The following is a 15,008-nucleotide window of genomic DNA, read 5'->3' as shown; positions in this document are numbered from 1 at the left end:
AGTGACCAAGCCTTGGATCACCAGAAACATGTCACCATCTCTGCTAATCCCAGAGGAGCACTCATCCTTTGTGACTATTTTCCTAGAGTCAACGAGGAAAAATCATAGCTCTTCCATTTTATATACATTTAAAATAATATTTTTTTTTTTTTTTTTAATTTTTATTTATTTATGATAGTCACAGAGAGAGAGAGAGAGAGAGAGGCAGAGACACAGGCAGAGGGAGAAGCAGGCTCCATGCACCGGGAGCCTGATGTGGGATTCGATCCTGGGTCTCCAGGATCGCGCCCTGGGCCAAAGGCAGGCGCCAAACCGCTGCGCCACCCAGGGACCCCTAAAATAATATTTTTAATGAAGTGCAAGATACCTACCAAAAAGTTCCAGAACCCTAAATGCATAGCTCAATAAATTATCTCTAAATGAACATACCATGTTGAAAACACATCAAGAAACAAAACATTGACCATCTTCCCAAAGCCTGCCTTGTGGCTCCATCTGGTCACCACCCTCACCTTCCTCCTATGATGGTAGCTACTCTTCTAACTACCACTCCTTAGTTTTATTTAGCCTGTTTTCAAACTTTACATAAAAGAAATCCTACGATGTGGACTCTTTGTGTCTGGTTCCTTTTGCTCACATTGCATTTGGGAGTTTCATATGTTGCTGCATGTAGCTTCAATTTGTACATTTTCATTATTGCATAATATGGGCATACCACAATTTTAAAAATCCCCTTGATGGACATTTGGGTTGTTTTTCAAGTTGGAGACTCTAACAAACAGGACTGCCGTGAATGTTCTTGCTCATGTCTGTTGGTGGCTTTGGCTTTCTGTGTTTTTTTTTTTAAGCTCCAAGAAGGGGAAGAGCAATCTTAAGAAAGTAGTGGAATGATGGGGAGTCTTGTAGTTTTCTCACCGTAATTACTCATGATTATAACATTTTACTGAACTAAAATGATTTGAAAATGCCCCATGACCGTTCCCAGCATTTTCCCTGCACTCAGTATAGCTACATGTAGACACTTAAAACCTCAAAAAAAAAAAAAAAAAAGTCAGAAGTAGAAACGATCCTCTCTATCACCCAGCCCAGAATTTCCCAGACTTCAGTTTTACAAAGGCCATCTTTGTGATTTTTGCCATATTCTTGTACCACCCAGACTATCATTTAATATTTTTCTTTCAGCTGTTGAACTTTTAACATTTGAAGACCTAATCCAGGTCAAGATCTCAGAGTTCTCTGCTCATTTGGGAGTCTGCTTGTCCTTCTCCCTCTGCCTCTGCCCCTCCCGCTACTTGTGTTCTCTCTGTCTCTTTCAAATAACTAAATTTAATTAAAACTAAAAAAATAAAAATCCACCTTGCCTTTGTCTGTGTCTAGCTGAGAGGCACAGAGGGGTAGCTAGAGGTCAGAGTATGTCTCCCTACCCCAGATGGCAGTTGGTTCCATTCTCTATCAAAGACTGTGAGGCTGGTCAGGAAGCCCCCTCTCACAGTGACTAGTTTTATTGCCTTGCCTCCCCAGATGTTGTAAGTCCCTGGCATTTTATCCTTTCTTGGTTCCCTTTTATGCCCATCTCTTTATAAACAATCCCTTACTAAGCCTTCTTCAACTTCCCCTTTCATGGGGCCATCTGTTTCCTGCTAGGAGAGATGTGATACTAAACACTGCCAATGGTATGCATGCATGCCTTGTTCTGTGTAGGTGCTAGCTGAAACCCAAGAGGAATTCACTTATCCAAGGTCCACCTACTGTGAGTGCCAGAGCTAGGAATGGTCCCCCTGTGCATTTCTCAAGATGGATGCTATTCCTCAGGGGAGAACCTGGCCAGTTCTGATAATAGTGTCCGAGAGTTCAATATTGCAAGTCCTCTTTCTAATCCTCTCTCTTACCCTCTCTTAACCTCTCTTCCATGTCCTAATCTTTTTTTTTAACTGGGCCCCAGATCTACCTGGATCTCAGCTTGCTTATTTCTGCCCTCCCCCAAACCTAATACTGACATATTGCATGCATCAGCCCCTGTAGAGCCCGTACCTTTATTCAGACACCCTTGCACTTCCTTTGACCATGAATCCTTCCCAGGAAAGGCCCAAAGTCCTGGCCAAACATCTCTTCCTCTATGAGCCTGCTCTGTAAACTTCTCTCCTTTGTCCAGAAATAATCATTGCCTTCTCTGTTCTCCCATAGCCCTACCTTAGCATTGGCCCAAGTGGTAACAAGTTGTGTGTGTTTCCCCAACTACACTGTGATCCCTTCTCTGAATGATCATGCTGAACCTCTTTGTATGATCAGCACCCACCCTTAAGCCTGACTCAAACCCTTCACAATGCTATGTTGAATTAAATTGCATTAATTAGACCAATAAGAACATTAAAACACAAAAGATGTTCTAAGGGGTCACAGATGAATTCCTAGCCTACTAATTTTTAACAATTATTTATTTTAAGGTAGTATGTTAGAGACATGGTCTGAGTTGAGGGTGGGGTCAGGGCTGCTTCTTCCCAACCTTCTTCTTCCCCTGCTAGAAAAGAGTGAAGGAGTGATCATCTAGTTTCATTATGGGTCATGATTCCTCCAGCTGAGATCCTTAGATGAGCCACATTGGAGCTCTACACTGCTGAGTGAGTGTGCATGCCCTGTATTCATGAAAAGGAATGGAAGGGAGGACTTCAGAGTGCTTTTTGAATTTCTGAAGAAGCCCAGCTCCAAAGAGCACTTTGGCTTTGAACATAAAGGAGGTCTTGATGATATCCATGTCTGAGGTTGGGTTAAACCCCCTGTGAATTATAAATTATCAGTTCTCCTGAATTTTTCCTCTGTGAATAGATCTCCCATGGGGGCTTTGGGGAAGGCTAACTTTGGCCTCAAGGGGCAGCTTATCTGGGATCTAGGCATTCGAATGCAGAGTGATGACCATGTCCTTTTTCTTTCAGACATAGTTCCTGTGAGCATCTGTCTGGTGCCTGGGCTTGGGAGTTAAGTCTGTTGTAGAGAACATCTAGCCACTATACCAAGAAGGGCCTCCATGTTTACTGCTGACCATGAGCTCACCCACAGGTAAGTCAATTCCCAGCTCTGAGCACCTCAGGGACCTTGGACTGTGACCTAGGGTGGCTACATGCTGTCAGAACAAGGTGCTCCAAAAATGCTGAGCTCTTAACCCAGCGATCATACCTCTTGGGAAATCTGGAGGTTTTACTAATAGTAGGGCTGGCTCTCCAGGGCAGGCTCCCCCTGGGAAGCAAAGAATTAGGATGGGGCACTTTGTTTGGGATTGATGGGTGGCCTGGGGCTTATTGTCCAGTATTCTCTCCTCCTCTTTGCTCTGTCTCACCCAGAGCTGTGGGAAGAGGCTTTGACAATGGGTAGAATTAAGGGGACCCTGACTGTGGCCTCAACCCTAGCCAGTGGTGGTATACACAAAGGAGCTCCCCGACTCCTGTTCTCTCTCAAGTCCTCTGGATACCCTCCCCACTGCACATTATCTTGTAATACCACCCCACACCTGGCCCATCACAGCCCCCTCCCCACCATGTACACCGAGGAAAGGCACCAAACTGGATTTTAGGAGCCCTGGGTGCAAGTGTCACTTCTGCCAACAACTGCCTGTGTATTCTTGGGCAAGTCCCTTACCCTCTCTGGGTCTTGATTCCCTCAGCTGTAAGAGGGGGATCATCATCCTGTAAGGCCCTAAGTGTTACTTTGAGCATCAAGACAATGAGTGTAAAACTCTTTAATTTACTCAGAAGTGTGATTCGCGTTTATTATTATTTATCCTGGAAACTCTTCTTTCCTTGGGGCCCTGTGAAGTGAACCAAAGTGTGAATGGTTAGTAATGAACTTTCAGTTTCTCTTCCCAGACAATTATTTGCACTTGTAACCAAGATATTCCATGCCTGCATTCAGAGAAAAGAGTAAGGAATGAAACCTAGGTACGCAGGCATGCTGAGGGAGGGCGTCTTCTGAGCAGAAGGTCCTGCTTCCTTCACTGGAGACTCTGCCCACATCACCAACTCTCCTTGTGAAAGGATGGACATTGTTATCTACGTCAGTGCAGTGTTATGTACGAAGTCTGTGCAGAAGGCTGAGGGAAGAATGCCCGGGAAACCCAACTTCACAAACTTCCTTCATTTGTCACTGGATCGGTACCTGGCTGGTGGGTCCATGAGACTGTTCTCAGCTGAGCCCACTGCAGCATTGGGAAAGGGAAAGAACTCTTCCCTGCATTCCCACATCACACTGGTTAAGGGAGAGAAGACCGCCAGAAAGTTTCGGAACATTTGAAGGCCCCTGCCCCCGTACAGGTGTTTGTCTTCATTCGGATTTCTCTCTTGCTCCACACTTCCTCCTGCATTCCATCGGAGTTCTTGTATCCCATCCAAAGGGCTCCACTTCCCTGCCAGCGATTTCTGTCCTCAGGGCTCCCATCTCCTCCTCCTCCTCCTCTTGTGAACACGTCTCAGTTTCATCTGAGACTTTCTGGGGTTGACTTTGGCACAGCCCCCCATCGTCTCTCACAAATTTGAATTTGGCTCACAAATTCATTCTTCCTTCAGTCTGACTCGATTCTAGACATCACCCTATTTCCCAACTCTCATCCAGGCTCCTCATTATCTACTGAAGTCACTTCCATCCTTTAAGACTGGCCCTGGTGGCTGTCCTCTACCCAGTCCCCAGGGCAGCTGCCAGCACAGACCCAGAGCCAAGTGCACCCTCTCTCCACCCTGCCCTGGGCTGGCACAGCCTGTTCAGGGTACAGAGCTCTGAAAGAGGCCTTTGACCTTGGATATTAGCCCATTGTTCCTGCGCTCACCTTGGTGCCTTTCTCTGGCACCTGCTAGGCCCAGCCACCTTTTGAATCTCATCTACTTTTTCCTCACCCCTGCCTGCCCTACTCCCAGCCCAGTGTCCTATTCATACCTCTCTTAAAAACCTCTCCATAGCCTGTCTTTGTACAGTTGTTATACCATTCCTTCCACCTAAAGTTTTTAATTTACTCCCTCACAGTACCACCCCTCCCCCCCATCTTAATGGCACTTTCTTATCAGCCCAGCATGCATGGAAGGAGTACGCTCATATGGAAGGGGATCTGGGCTGGCTCTTTTTTTTTTTTTTTTTTTTTTTTTTTTTTAATTTTTTTATTTATTTATGATAGTCACAGAGAGAGAGAGAGGCACAGAGACACAGGCAGAGGGAGAAGCAGGCTCCATGCACCGGGAGCCCGACGTGGGATTCGATCCCGGGTCTCCAGGATCGCGCCCTGGGCCAAAGGCAGGCGCCAAACCGCTGCGCCACCCAGGGATCCCCTGGGCTGGCTCTTTATACCAAGGGACCCAAGTTGCTGGCCACATCTTTAGATATTTCCCCTTGGGCTGCTCAGACTCCCCAGAGAGAAGTCTTCCAGGCTCTTGCCTGGAGGGTGGGGTCAGCCTCCTTATGTGTTTAAGCCCCAAGCGGCAAGAAGGGCTGGGAGTCCTTAAGATGAAAAATCAATGGATCAGTCCTTGATCCTTTCCTTTTCCATTCTGCACCCGCACTCCACTGTTGCTGAGCCCCCTATCCAGATCCACTTGGTTACCCTCTCATGAGAGTGAAGCTGCAGACTTCTGCTGGAGCAAGAGGGGGGCAGGCACCCAGCAGAATGGAGGCATAGTGGGCCTCAAGGGAGCTGGAAAGTACAGCCACTGCAGACACCCATAGATTGCTTCCCAAGTACAAATGCTGCTCGGTGTGCACACAAAGTTAGATCACAGGTATCAGACTCGGTGATTCTCGAACTGCTCTGGGCCTCTAGCTATCCTTTGCCCAGAACAGCTCGTTTGATCTATTTTTAGAATATGGGCTTTTGTGAACATTTCCTTTAAAGTATGATTCCACCACTTTAAAACTCTTTGAAAACAGCTGGACTAGAAGATTCTAAGGTCCCTTCCAGTCTCAGTGTTTTTGAACATAAAATCACCCTTGTCTTCCTCAGCATTGTGCCAGGGAGGATCTGATTCCAAAAATTAATGGGAAACTAATGATTAAATCTCCTGCCAGGCTCTCTGCCGTGGCAAATCCACCATGACTGGGTAAATGGTTTCACTCCCTCCCCATCTATCCTCAGCACCTTCTGTCTTATTTCTCATTTACTTCTGCCACTATTCCCAGGCAAGAAAAAGAAAGGGAAATTTTAAATCAGTTGCATAAAATGCTAACCAGCCCGGCAAACAAAAATGTGAAAAAAGATGGGAGCCTGAACAAATTGACCTCGGTTAACTTTGCAAAGGCTTGCCCCATGGCAGTGGTAGCTGGCAGCCCCTCAGTGGTTTGTCCCAGACATTTGGTGATAGAATCACAGAGCAGTGATTAAGAGTTTGGGCTCTGGGGTCAAAAGGATGTGGGTCAAATCCCAGTGCCACCATTAACTGATTGATTGGTCTTGACCAAGTTATTTAGCCATGCTGAACCTTTTCTCATAATCTGTACAATCAGAGTAATAATATCTACTTTATAGAGTTGTCATGAGGATTCAGTGTGAGATAATACATGTGTGATGTTTGGCACAGTGCCTGATACATAGAAAGAACCCAGTAAATCAGCTATTTATGGTTCCTGTCATTAGAACTATTTCTCTTGGCTTCCAGGAAGTTCAGAGATCAAAGCTCAATCAAATGTTTAGCTGAGACCCCTCGTGTCATTCTCTCCCGCTCCGCTCCCATTTCATAGCTTCTTAACATAGTTGTCACTTATTGAATTCTTAGTATGTGCCAGAACTTAGAGACATTACCCAACACCTAGCATAGTGCTAGGAATACTATTGGTAACTTGATATATGATGGTAGAATAATTGAATGATCTTTTTCAATGTTCCCAGCAACCCTGAGAAGTAGGTATCATGGTCTTGATGAGAGTAGACATATTTTTGTCATAATTGTGCAGCATCATCCTTTAAAAAAATAATTATGCAGCACCTGAATCTGCTTCCTGGTTGTGAGGCCTCTGCTTTTGCAAGAGGATCTCACTCTGGAGGCTGAAAAGGTGGAAAATTCCCCTTGACCTCTGGCAGCAGGAGTATGGACACATGAACTAAAGACAGCCAATCAGATTCTCACCCAAGACTTTTAAATCTAGACTGAACAATGTACTTGGAATCCCTTCTGGTGGGGCTGATAGCTAAGGCACCCAGTGGCCAGTGGCATCGGTGGTGCTGGGGTGCCCAGTGCCCAGTTACCTACAATTCATTTTGAAAGGTGGGGAGAGTGCTCGCTTCGGCAGCACGTATACTAAAATTGAAAGGTGGGGAGAAGTATTGTAAATGAAATTATATGATGTTAGCTTTGCAATAAAGTTTCTACATCTTGCTGGCCTTTCCACAATTCCCTTTCCTTCTGTAGTTTGTGAGTTTCCTTACTGTTCAATCCCTTTCAACAACTCCCAAGGGATCCTCTCTCGGGATGCTCACCCTCCATCTCCTTGGCAGGTGTTTGGGTAGCTTCTGTTGCCTCTAAGGAGATGAAGCAACATTTCATCAGCTTTTCTAACTACCCCTCAACACCCATCCATCCCTCTTCTGCCTATCCTATGCTCAAGCTGTGCCAATTCAGGGCAACTGGTACTCTTCTCCTCTTGCAAATGAAAATCCCAGGACGAGTCTTTCTGTCACACACAGATGTGCTAGAGTTGAGGGCTGACTCATACATTTTTCTTAAGGAAAAAAGGCTTTTGGGCAATCTGGCATAGGTTGGCTTTCATTGATTTCTTTTTCATTACCTTCTGGGACTCCTTCTTTGCTCCAGGCTTGTGGTAGACTCCGTGGGGTGACCCTGGGAGAAAAAAATACACGTCCCTAAATAAGAAAAAGAATATTGAACTTGGAATTAGGAGACCTGTAATGGAAGCCTGGTGGGGCCCTCACTCTCTGCCAGATCTTGGGTAGGTTCCCTAACTTTTCTAAGCTTCAGTCTCCTTATCTGAAAAACATGCTCATCCATGCACACAGTCTATGGGTTGCCGGGAAGTTTGAGTGCAGGTGCATTTAAGCCAGCATGAATTGCCAGTTCATGGGAGACATCCCAGAGATGTGTATTTCTGTCAAATGAAAAATCTCCCTCCCTGACAATGGAGCCCAAAAGGAAGATGCCCCACATCTCCAGCCACCCTAAGTAGGGGTGGGGGAGGCAGGAGCATCAGAGACTCAGGGCATCTGGTAACATGGGAAAGACTACCTGCGATCATGTTAAATGTTGGTTTACACTAGTCAAATATCTTTTGATATTCTTAGCAAGAGTGCTTATAAAAGAGAGCAAGGAGGGACTCTGAACAACCAGTGTCGTCAGCAGATGAGGGAAGGTGAGTGCAGGGAGGAGGGTGCCAGGAGAGGAGGTGCTAGAAAAAGAGCTAAAAACAGCCCTTATACATAACCGAGTGTTGTCTAAATAGTCCTCAAATCTAGTTTCCCCTTGGCCTTAAGATGGGATAGCAAACACACTGGAAGGACCCCCCCCCCCCCCGGGTGCCGTGTCAAGACCCCAATCCCTGTCTCAGCTCAAAAACTTAGGAGGTAGGGGATCCCTGGGTGGCTCAGCGGTTTGGCGCCTTCCTTTGGCCCAAAGTGCAATCCTGGAGTCCGGGGATCGAGTCCCACGTCGGGCTCCCAGCATGGAGCCTGCTTCTCCCTCCTCCTGTGTCTCTGCCTCTCTCTCTCTCTCTCTCTCTCTCTGTCTATCATAAATAAATAAATAAATAAATAAATAAATAAATAAATAAATCTATCTTAAAAAAAAAAAAAACTTAGGAGGTGAACGAACTGGGAGGGCTACCTAAGCTCCCTGGGCCTTAGTTTCATGTACCGTGATAAAGGGAAAAATACTAGTGCTTGCCTCACTATGGTAGACACAACGAGCAGACGATTGAGTTTTATTAAAAGTTTATTGAGATACAATTCACATACTATACAATTCTGTATTTTCTTTGGAGCAGCACTACTAGGGCATATTCTTTACCTATCAAATGGTACCTATCAGCTGAGGAAGCTGAGCAGAGACACATGACACCTCTTGGGGCCTCCCAAGTCACTCCTGCCTACACTCCACTGACCAAAGCAAGTCACAAGGCTGTGTTGACATCAGTGGTGAGAAGTAGGAGGCTCGGGCTAGTGGGCAGAGCTGCCAAGTCACGTGGCAAAGGTGGGAGTGTAAGATTGTACTACAAGAAGGATCTGAAGATGGGAGGAATGATGTATTCTATGATAGAGGACAACAAATGCCCAGAAATGCAGTGTGGATCGTTTGGCTCCAGGACTTTACAGGAGCCCACCAGTGGTGTTTTTCTTAGGATGGTCAACTTCTACTCTAGCCTCCTGTTTCTGAGAAGGGACTTTCCAGGTGAGGGACTGTGCTACTCCAGCCTCTTGCATAAACTTTCTAGGCCACAATTCCTAGTTCCTGGCTCACCAGCTTCCCCACATCCACGTCCTCTGAAGTCCTGCCAAAAGAAACAGGGCTTCCAAGGGTTTCAGGTCTCCTTCAGCCTGGCCAGACCCCTTTGTTCCTGTTCCTAGGGTCCAGCAGAGTTCAGACCCCTTTCTCCTGTTCAGTCTCCCAAATACGACTTTCTTATGCTGCTTTCCTATACAATATGGCCTGATGATACATCTGACAGAGAGCAAAGACCCAGATAGCCAGGCCCTCAATTCACAGAAAAGCCTGTTTAACATTCCTAGGTTAAGATGGAGACTCCAGCAGTGAAAATTCAGAAGTCAGATTAGGTTTCCAAAGGGTGATCATTCCATAGTTTACATTCTCAATAAATTACCTGCTAAGTTGCAGTTGATTGAGCTTAAAGCAAAATTCTGAAAGCTTTGGTCAACATTTTGCTATAAATACCCTTCTGGGCCCTTCAATATTGTGTCTGCAATAAGCATTTCCTTGGGTACAGCCCAAAATTAGCATGAATTATGAAAACGATGCAGAAGCTGGTTAATTGAGGAACTGGTTAAACGGCTTTTCTCCCTAAGAGCTATTACCTGTCTGTTACCACCTTCTCCTTATGGAGGTTGTTTTAGTGTGGACTTTGCAGGCTGATTTCTAAACATCTTTTCAGGAAGGTGACATAGAAAACAAGCCACAAGTTCATTATAAAGTTAAACATACACCTATTTTATAACCCAGGAATTCTGCTCCTGGGTGTTTTTACTCCAGACAAATGAAACTTCTGTCCACCCCCCCACAAAGATTTGTATATCGATGTTCATTGTAGCTTTATTTTCTTTTTAAAGATTTATTTATTTATTGAGGAGGGGAGAGGCAGGAGAGAATCTCAAACAGACTCCCTGCTGAGCACAGAACCCGACGTGGGGCTCTATCTAATGACCCTGACATCATGCCCTGAGCTGAAACCAAGAGTCAGATTCTTAACCGACTGAGCACCCAGGTACTCCAGAAGATTTTTTCTTAATAGCCAAAAACTAGGAGAACCCAAACATCCATCAACAGCTGAATGGATAAAAAAAAAAAAAAAACTGTGGAATATACGTATAATGGAAAACTCTTCTTCTGCAATAAAAATAAAGGATAGCCAACATACGTGACAACACAGATGAATCTCATGGATATTACGCTGTGTGAAGGAAACCACACATGAAAGACTATCTACTCTATATTCCAGTATTATAACACTGTTTTAGTCAGTCCAGGTTGCTATAGCAGAATACTATAGACTGGGTGACTTACAATGACAGAAATTTATTTCCCATAGTTCTGGAGGCTAGGAAGCTGAAGATCAAAGAGCCAACCGATTGTCTGTGTGGTCAGAGCCTTTATCCTGGTTCAGAAATGGCCATCTTACTCCTGTGTCCTCACAGGACACAGGGGTATGGATCTCTCTGGGATTCATCTTATAAGAGCACTAATCGCACTCATGAGGGCTTCATTTCTCAAAGTCCCCACCTCCACCTGCTAATACTCTGACATCATGGGTTAAAGTTTTAACATGAATTTTGGAGGGACACAAACATTGAATCCTCAGAGACACTCTGGAAAAGAGAAAAACAGTCAATGATGATAGAGGTCAGAACAGGTGGAATTGGTTGGAACAGGGGAAGAAGGAACTTTTTAGGTGATAGATATGTTGTATAAGAGAAAACTTAAGAGGTTCATGTACTAAATGTTAATGGGGACATTGGTGACCTTAGAGGTAAAAAGGTGGCTGGTAACATGTGGTCAACAGCCAACTGATAACATTTTCACTTTGTACAATTACCTAATCATTTATGAAAAACAACTTCTGAAAAAGGAGTATGAGACTCATCCAATGAGGTTCTTGAAATCATTTTGCAAGTGGGTCTTAGGTTCCACTTAGTAAAGTCCAAACATCGCGATGGGTGACTTTTACATCAAGGTCCATGATGCTTCCTTGCTGAAGAGCAAGGCTTGTCCAAGCCCTGAGACCTTGAGTCTGAAAAGTCTGTGACAGATGGGTGAGACAGCACCTTTCCAGCCTAAGATGAAACATGATTGTCTAAAGATGCCTCAGAGTTGGAGAATCCTGTTAGCTGGGGTGGTGGGAGGAGCTCTGGACTGGGACCCAATATGCCTGGAGTGAGACTGACCTTCCAATAACCTGCCCTGGCCAGTACATCCATGTAGGAACCTGCCAGCATTCAGCCAGAGACAAACAGTGCTGTGACCCTGGACAAGGCAGTTGCTGCTTTTCCTCTGATCTATCCAGGGCCTCAGGACTCCTAGAACAGGACGTTCATCATGATTCTGCCTTGACCAAAATCCTTTAGAATCCCCACGCTGCTGTCCTTGCCAGGAAAGGCAAAAATCTCCCTTGTGCTGAAGGTCTGGCTTTGTTTGATGTGGCCTAGGACTGAACCGGGCTGTGAGTTTTCCTCCTGCTTGCTTGATTAGACAAGTTTTTATTTTAGTTTTTTTTTTAATTTTTTTATTTATTTATTCATGGCAGATACAGAGAGAGAAGCAGAGACATAGGCAGAGGGAGAAGCAAGCTCCTTCCTTGTGGGAAGTCTGATGTGGGACTTGATCCCAGGACCCTAGGATCTAGACACAAGCCAAAGGCAGATGCTTAACCACTGAGACACCCAGCTCCCCTTAGACAAGCTTTTTAAACACAGAGCTTTACTGGAAAGTACACACACACACACACACACACACACACACACCCCAATGCAAAGGAAACCTAGAGCTCTTTCTCCTTTTTTTGTCAAATTGTCTCTAGAATATGCCTCCTTTCCCACCCCTCAGAGGCAGAGACCCTCTCCAGTGGGGGAATCTCTGGGTTCTGTTAGTTGCCGGGTGGCACCAGCTGATCTGTTCACTCAGCCTCCTGGGACAGTCTCGTATAATGTACTTCAAGGGATGGGCTGAGGGAGGGTTGCCTCCATCTCTTTCTCCCAGTCACTGTCTTCTGGGTCTCGTGAAGAATGCTTCATACCACATGCACTCAGAAAGGCACATACACACAACCACTCAGTACCAAGCAGCTGTTCATTAATTCATTCTCCAGCAAGGATATATGGAGGCCCTTCTGTGCCAGGCACTGTGCTAACCATCAGTCTATGGCAGTAAGAAAGATTAACCCCAGGGGGAAATGTGTGCAGTGCTCACTGCTGATACAGTGCTCAAGGGGAAACAGAGAAGTCAAAAGGCAGTTCTAACAGAGTGATACATCCCACCAGGGAGGAAGTGCTACACAAGTGTAGAGTGGGGACACTACTTCATACTCAGAGGACTCAGGAGGTGCTTTCCCAGGGGACATGTGTGCTAAGCTGAGACTCTAACCATAAGTTGTTCAACTAAAGAAGGATGGGGAGGAAGGTATTTTAGAAAAAGGAACAGCATGTGCCAAGACCCAGAGGCAAGAGACAATGGGTTTGTTCAAAGAGTGAAAAGGAATTTCTCATATCTGGGTGCTTAGAGCAGAAGAGAGAAGGGGAGGGTAGCTCCTCAGCTGGAAGGTTTCCAAAGGCAGCAGAGTGAGTAAATCAAGAGCAAGGGCTCTGGGATAAGGCTTCTGGGATGAACCTTGGCTCTACCGCTCCTAGTTGTGTGACCTTGGGCATGTTATTGGCCTTCTCTACTTCAGCAGAATCATTGTAGTGCTTACCTCTGAAGAAGGATGGAGACAGATACCACACATAGCTGAGAACTACCTACCATGTGATGTGTTCATTCACATCAGCCATTACTGAGCTCCTAAACCCCTCTAGCAAATCAGAAGTGGTTCCAAAATAGAAAGCAGAGTGTAATTACAGGGGTCAATCCTTTAAAAATAATGCTCTATATCAAATAAAACTACCTTTGGCATTATAACCACTAGGATAACCACAGTTCTCTTTCAAATAGCATTTTATTTATTTATTTATTTTCAAATAGCATTTTAAAAGTTGCAATGTATGGGGTGGTTAGCTGGCTCTGTCGGTGAAGTGTGTGACTCTTGATCTCAGGATTGTGAGTGGGAGCCCCGTGTTGGATGTTGAGATTACTTTAAGACATTTTTAAAAATCTTTAAAAACTGAAAACCCAATAAAAATTGCAGTGTGATTTCCACACATTTGCTTTGTTGAAGTCTTAAAACTTATCTGCTTATGATGAAAGCAGAATATCCTCCTTTTTATAGAAAATTAAATGGAGGCTTTTTGCCTGGAGTGGGCCAGCCCCTCTGACACCTCCATCCTACATAGCCTATGAAGCTTGACTCCTTCCCTCTGCACCCATACCCTTGTGTTAAGCCCAGTAGGTCAGCGTTCCCCACTTCCCAGGCATGCACTCCCCACCATGCACACACACACCGGCCCTTAGGGCTCATCAACCACCTGGGAAATTCCCAAGTTGCTGAGACATGGCTGCATGGGGCTCGATGTGTGACAACTACAACCAACATGTTCTCTTTAAGGGTGTCCCAGACACAGCAGCGTTCCAGCACTCACCCCGCCTATGTCTGGGACATGTCATAGACTCTGGGACATGTCATCTGGGACTGTATGATCTCAGCAGTCTTCTCAAGGAACAATAGTGTTGGCCCAGCTCTTACCATGCTGGACTGATCAGGGTGTGTGATTCTTTCATATGTTCATTTTATCTCCCACCTTAAGTCCCTTGGGGTGATGAATTATGTCTTCTATTTTTTGGGTATATACAAGGTTCCCCCCTAGTGCTAGGTGCTTAGTTGTTACTCAGTAACTACTTGCTAGCCATACATTTGTGGGTGTTTTTGTTTTGTTTTGTTTTTGCTAGCCATACATTTGTAATGGTAAATACACACTATGGGTAGTGTCCCTGTATTGTGGTATCAAGGGAATTTGGTTAATCATCAGAAAGTTGCTTGGGAACAGTGAAAAATAAGCAAAATGAGTTGGGCTTGAACCATTATTTCATAGTCTTGGTCAAGGATGGGTTAATAAAAGCAGAATTTATCCTAAGGATATAAGGTAACCTCTGGGAACACACCAGTGAAAGCCAGGGCTCACAGGACCTGGTAGAGGAAGGCAGGCCTTCCTCCTCTCCTTCTTCTGCTCCTTCCCTCCCAGGTTTCTTCATCTTTGTTTCTCCCACTGGCTACTGTTATCTTCTGCTAGGAAATAACTCACTGCTCTGGGTTACCATGCTACAAAAAACAACTCCAACTCTCCAGAATCTTATGACTCCACTGGCCCACAATACTACAGTGGTTTCTATGTCTCTTACTTCAAATATCTGAGAAAGAATCTAATTGGCTCAGCTTGGATTAGTTCTTCCCTCTGATCCCATACTTGTATCCAACAAGCATTTTTGGGGGGCTGTCCTGTACCTTTTCAGAATATGTTAAGCCCTGGAAAGAGAAAGGAAGAATTGAAATATGAGGATTCTGACCTCCGTGTGTTCCATGCTCTGTTTCTAGTGGTAGGGGCTTAACCATTGGGCCCAAGGGCTACGCTGAAGTTAGAATATGGAGTAGGTACAATAATTTTAGGGGAAGAAACGTGGTAACACAAGCTTGAAATATAGGCCAACAAGAGAGGATCAAAT

The 15,008-nt window shown here is 45.1% G+C and overlaps 1 long non-coding RNA gene across 3 annotated transcripts in view; it reads left to right on the top strand.

The window, feature by feature from the left end:
* The first annotated feature begins 2,522 nt into the window (after window positions 1-2,522).
* The window catches only part of LOC102156388, a 34,123-nt gene continuing 21,637 nt past the window's right edge, over window positions 2,523-15,008 (top strand). For all 3 annotated transcript variants that reach the window (XR_005372468.1, XR_005372466.1, XR_005372467.1), the window contains exons 1-2: window positions 2,523-2,618; window positions 2,931-3,054. This is a non-coding gene — a long non-coding RNA (uncharacterized LOC102156388). The remainder of the gene's footprint in view (window positions 2,619-2,930; window positions 3,055-15,008) is intronic.

The sequence above is a fragment of the Canis lupus genome, chromosome 17, assembly GCF_011100685.1.
Source record: "Canis lupus familiaris isolate Mischka breed German Shepherd chromosome 17, alternate assembly UU_Cfam_GSD_1.0, whole genome shotgun sequence".
NCBI classification, from domain to species: domain Eukaryota; kingdom Metazoa; phylum Chordata; class Mammalia; order Carnivora; family Canidae; genus Canis; species Canis lupus.
Note: the sequence above shows the minus strand (reverse complement) of the source record. Positions and strands in the feature narration are given on the sequence as shown.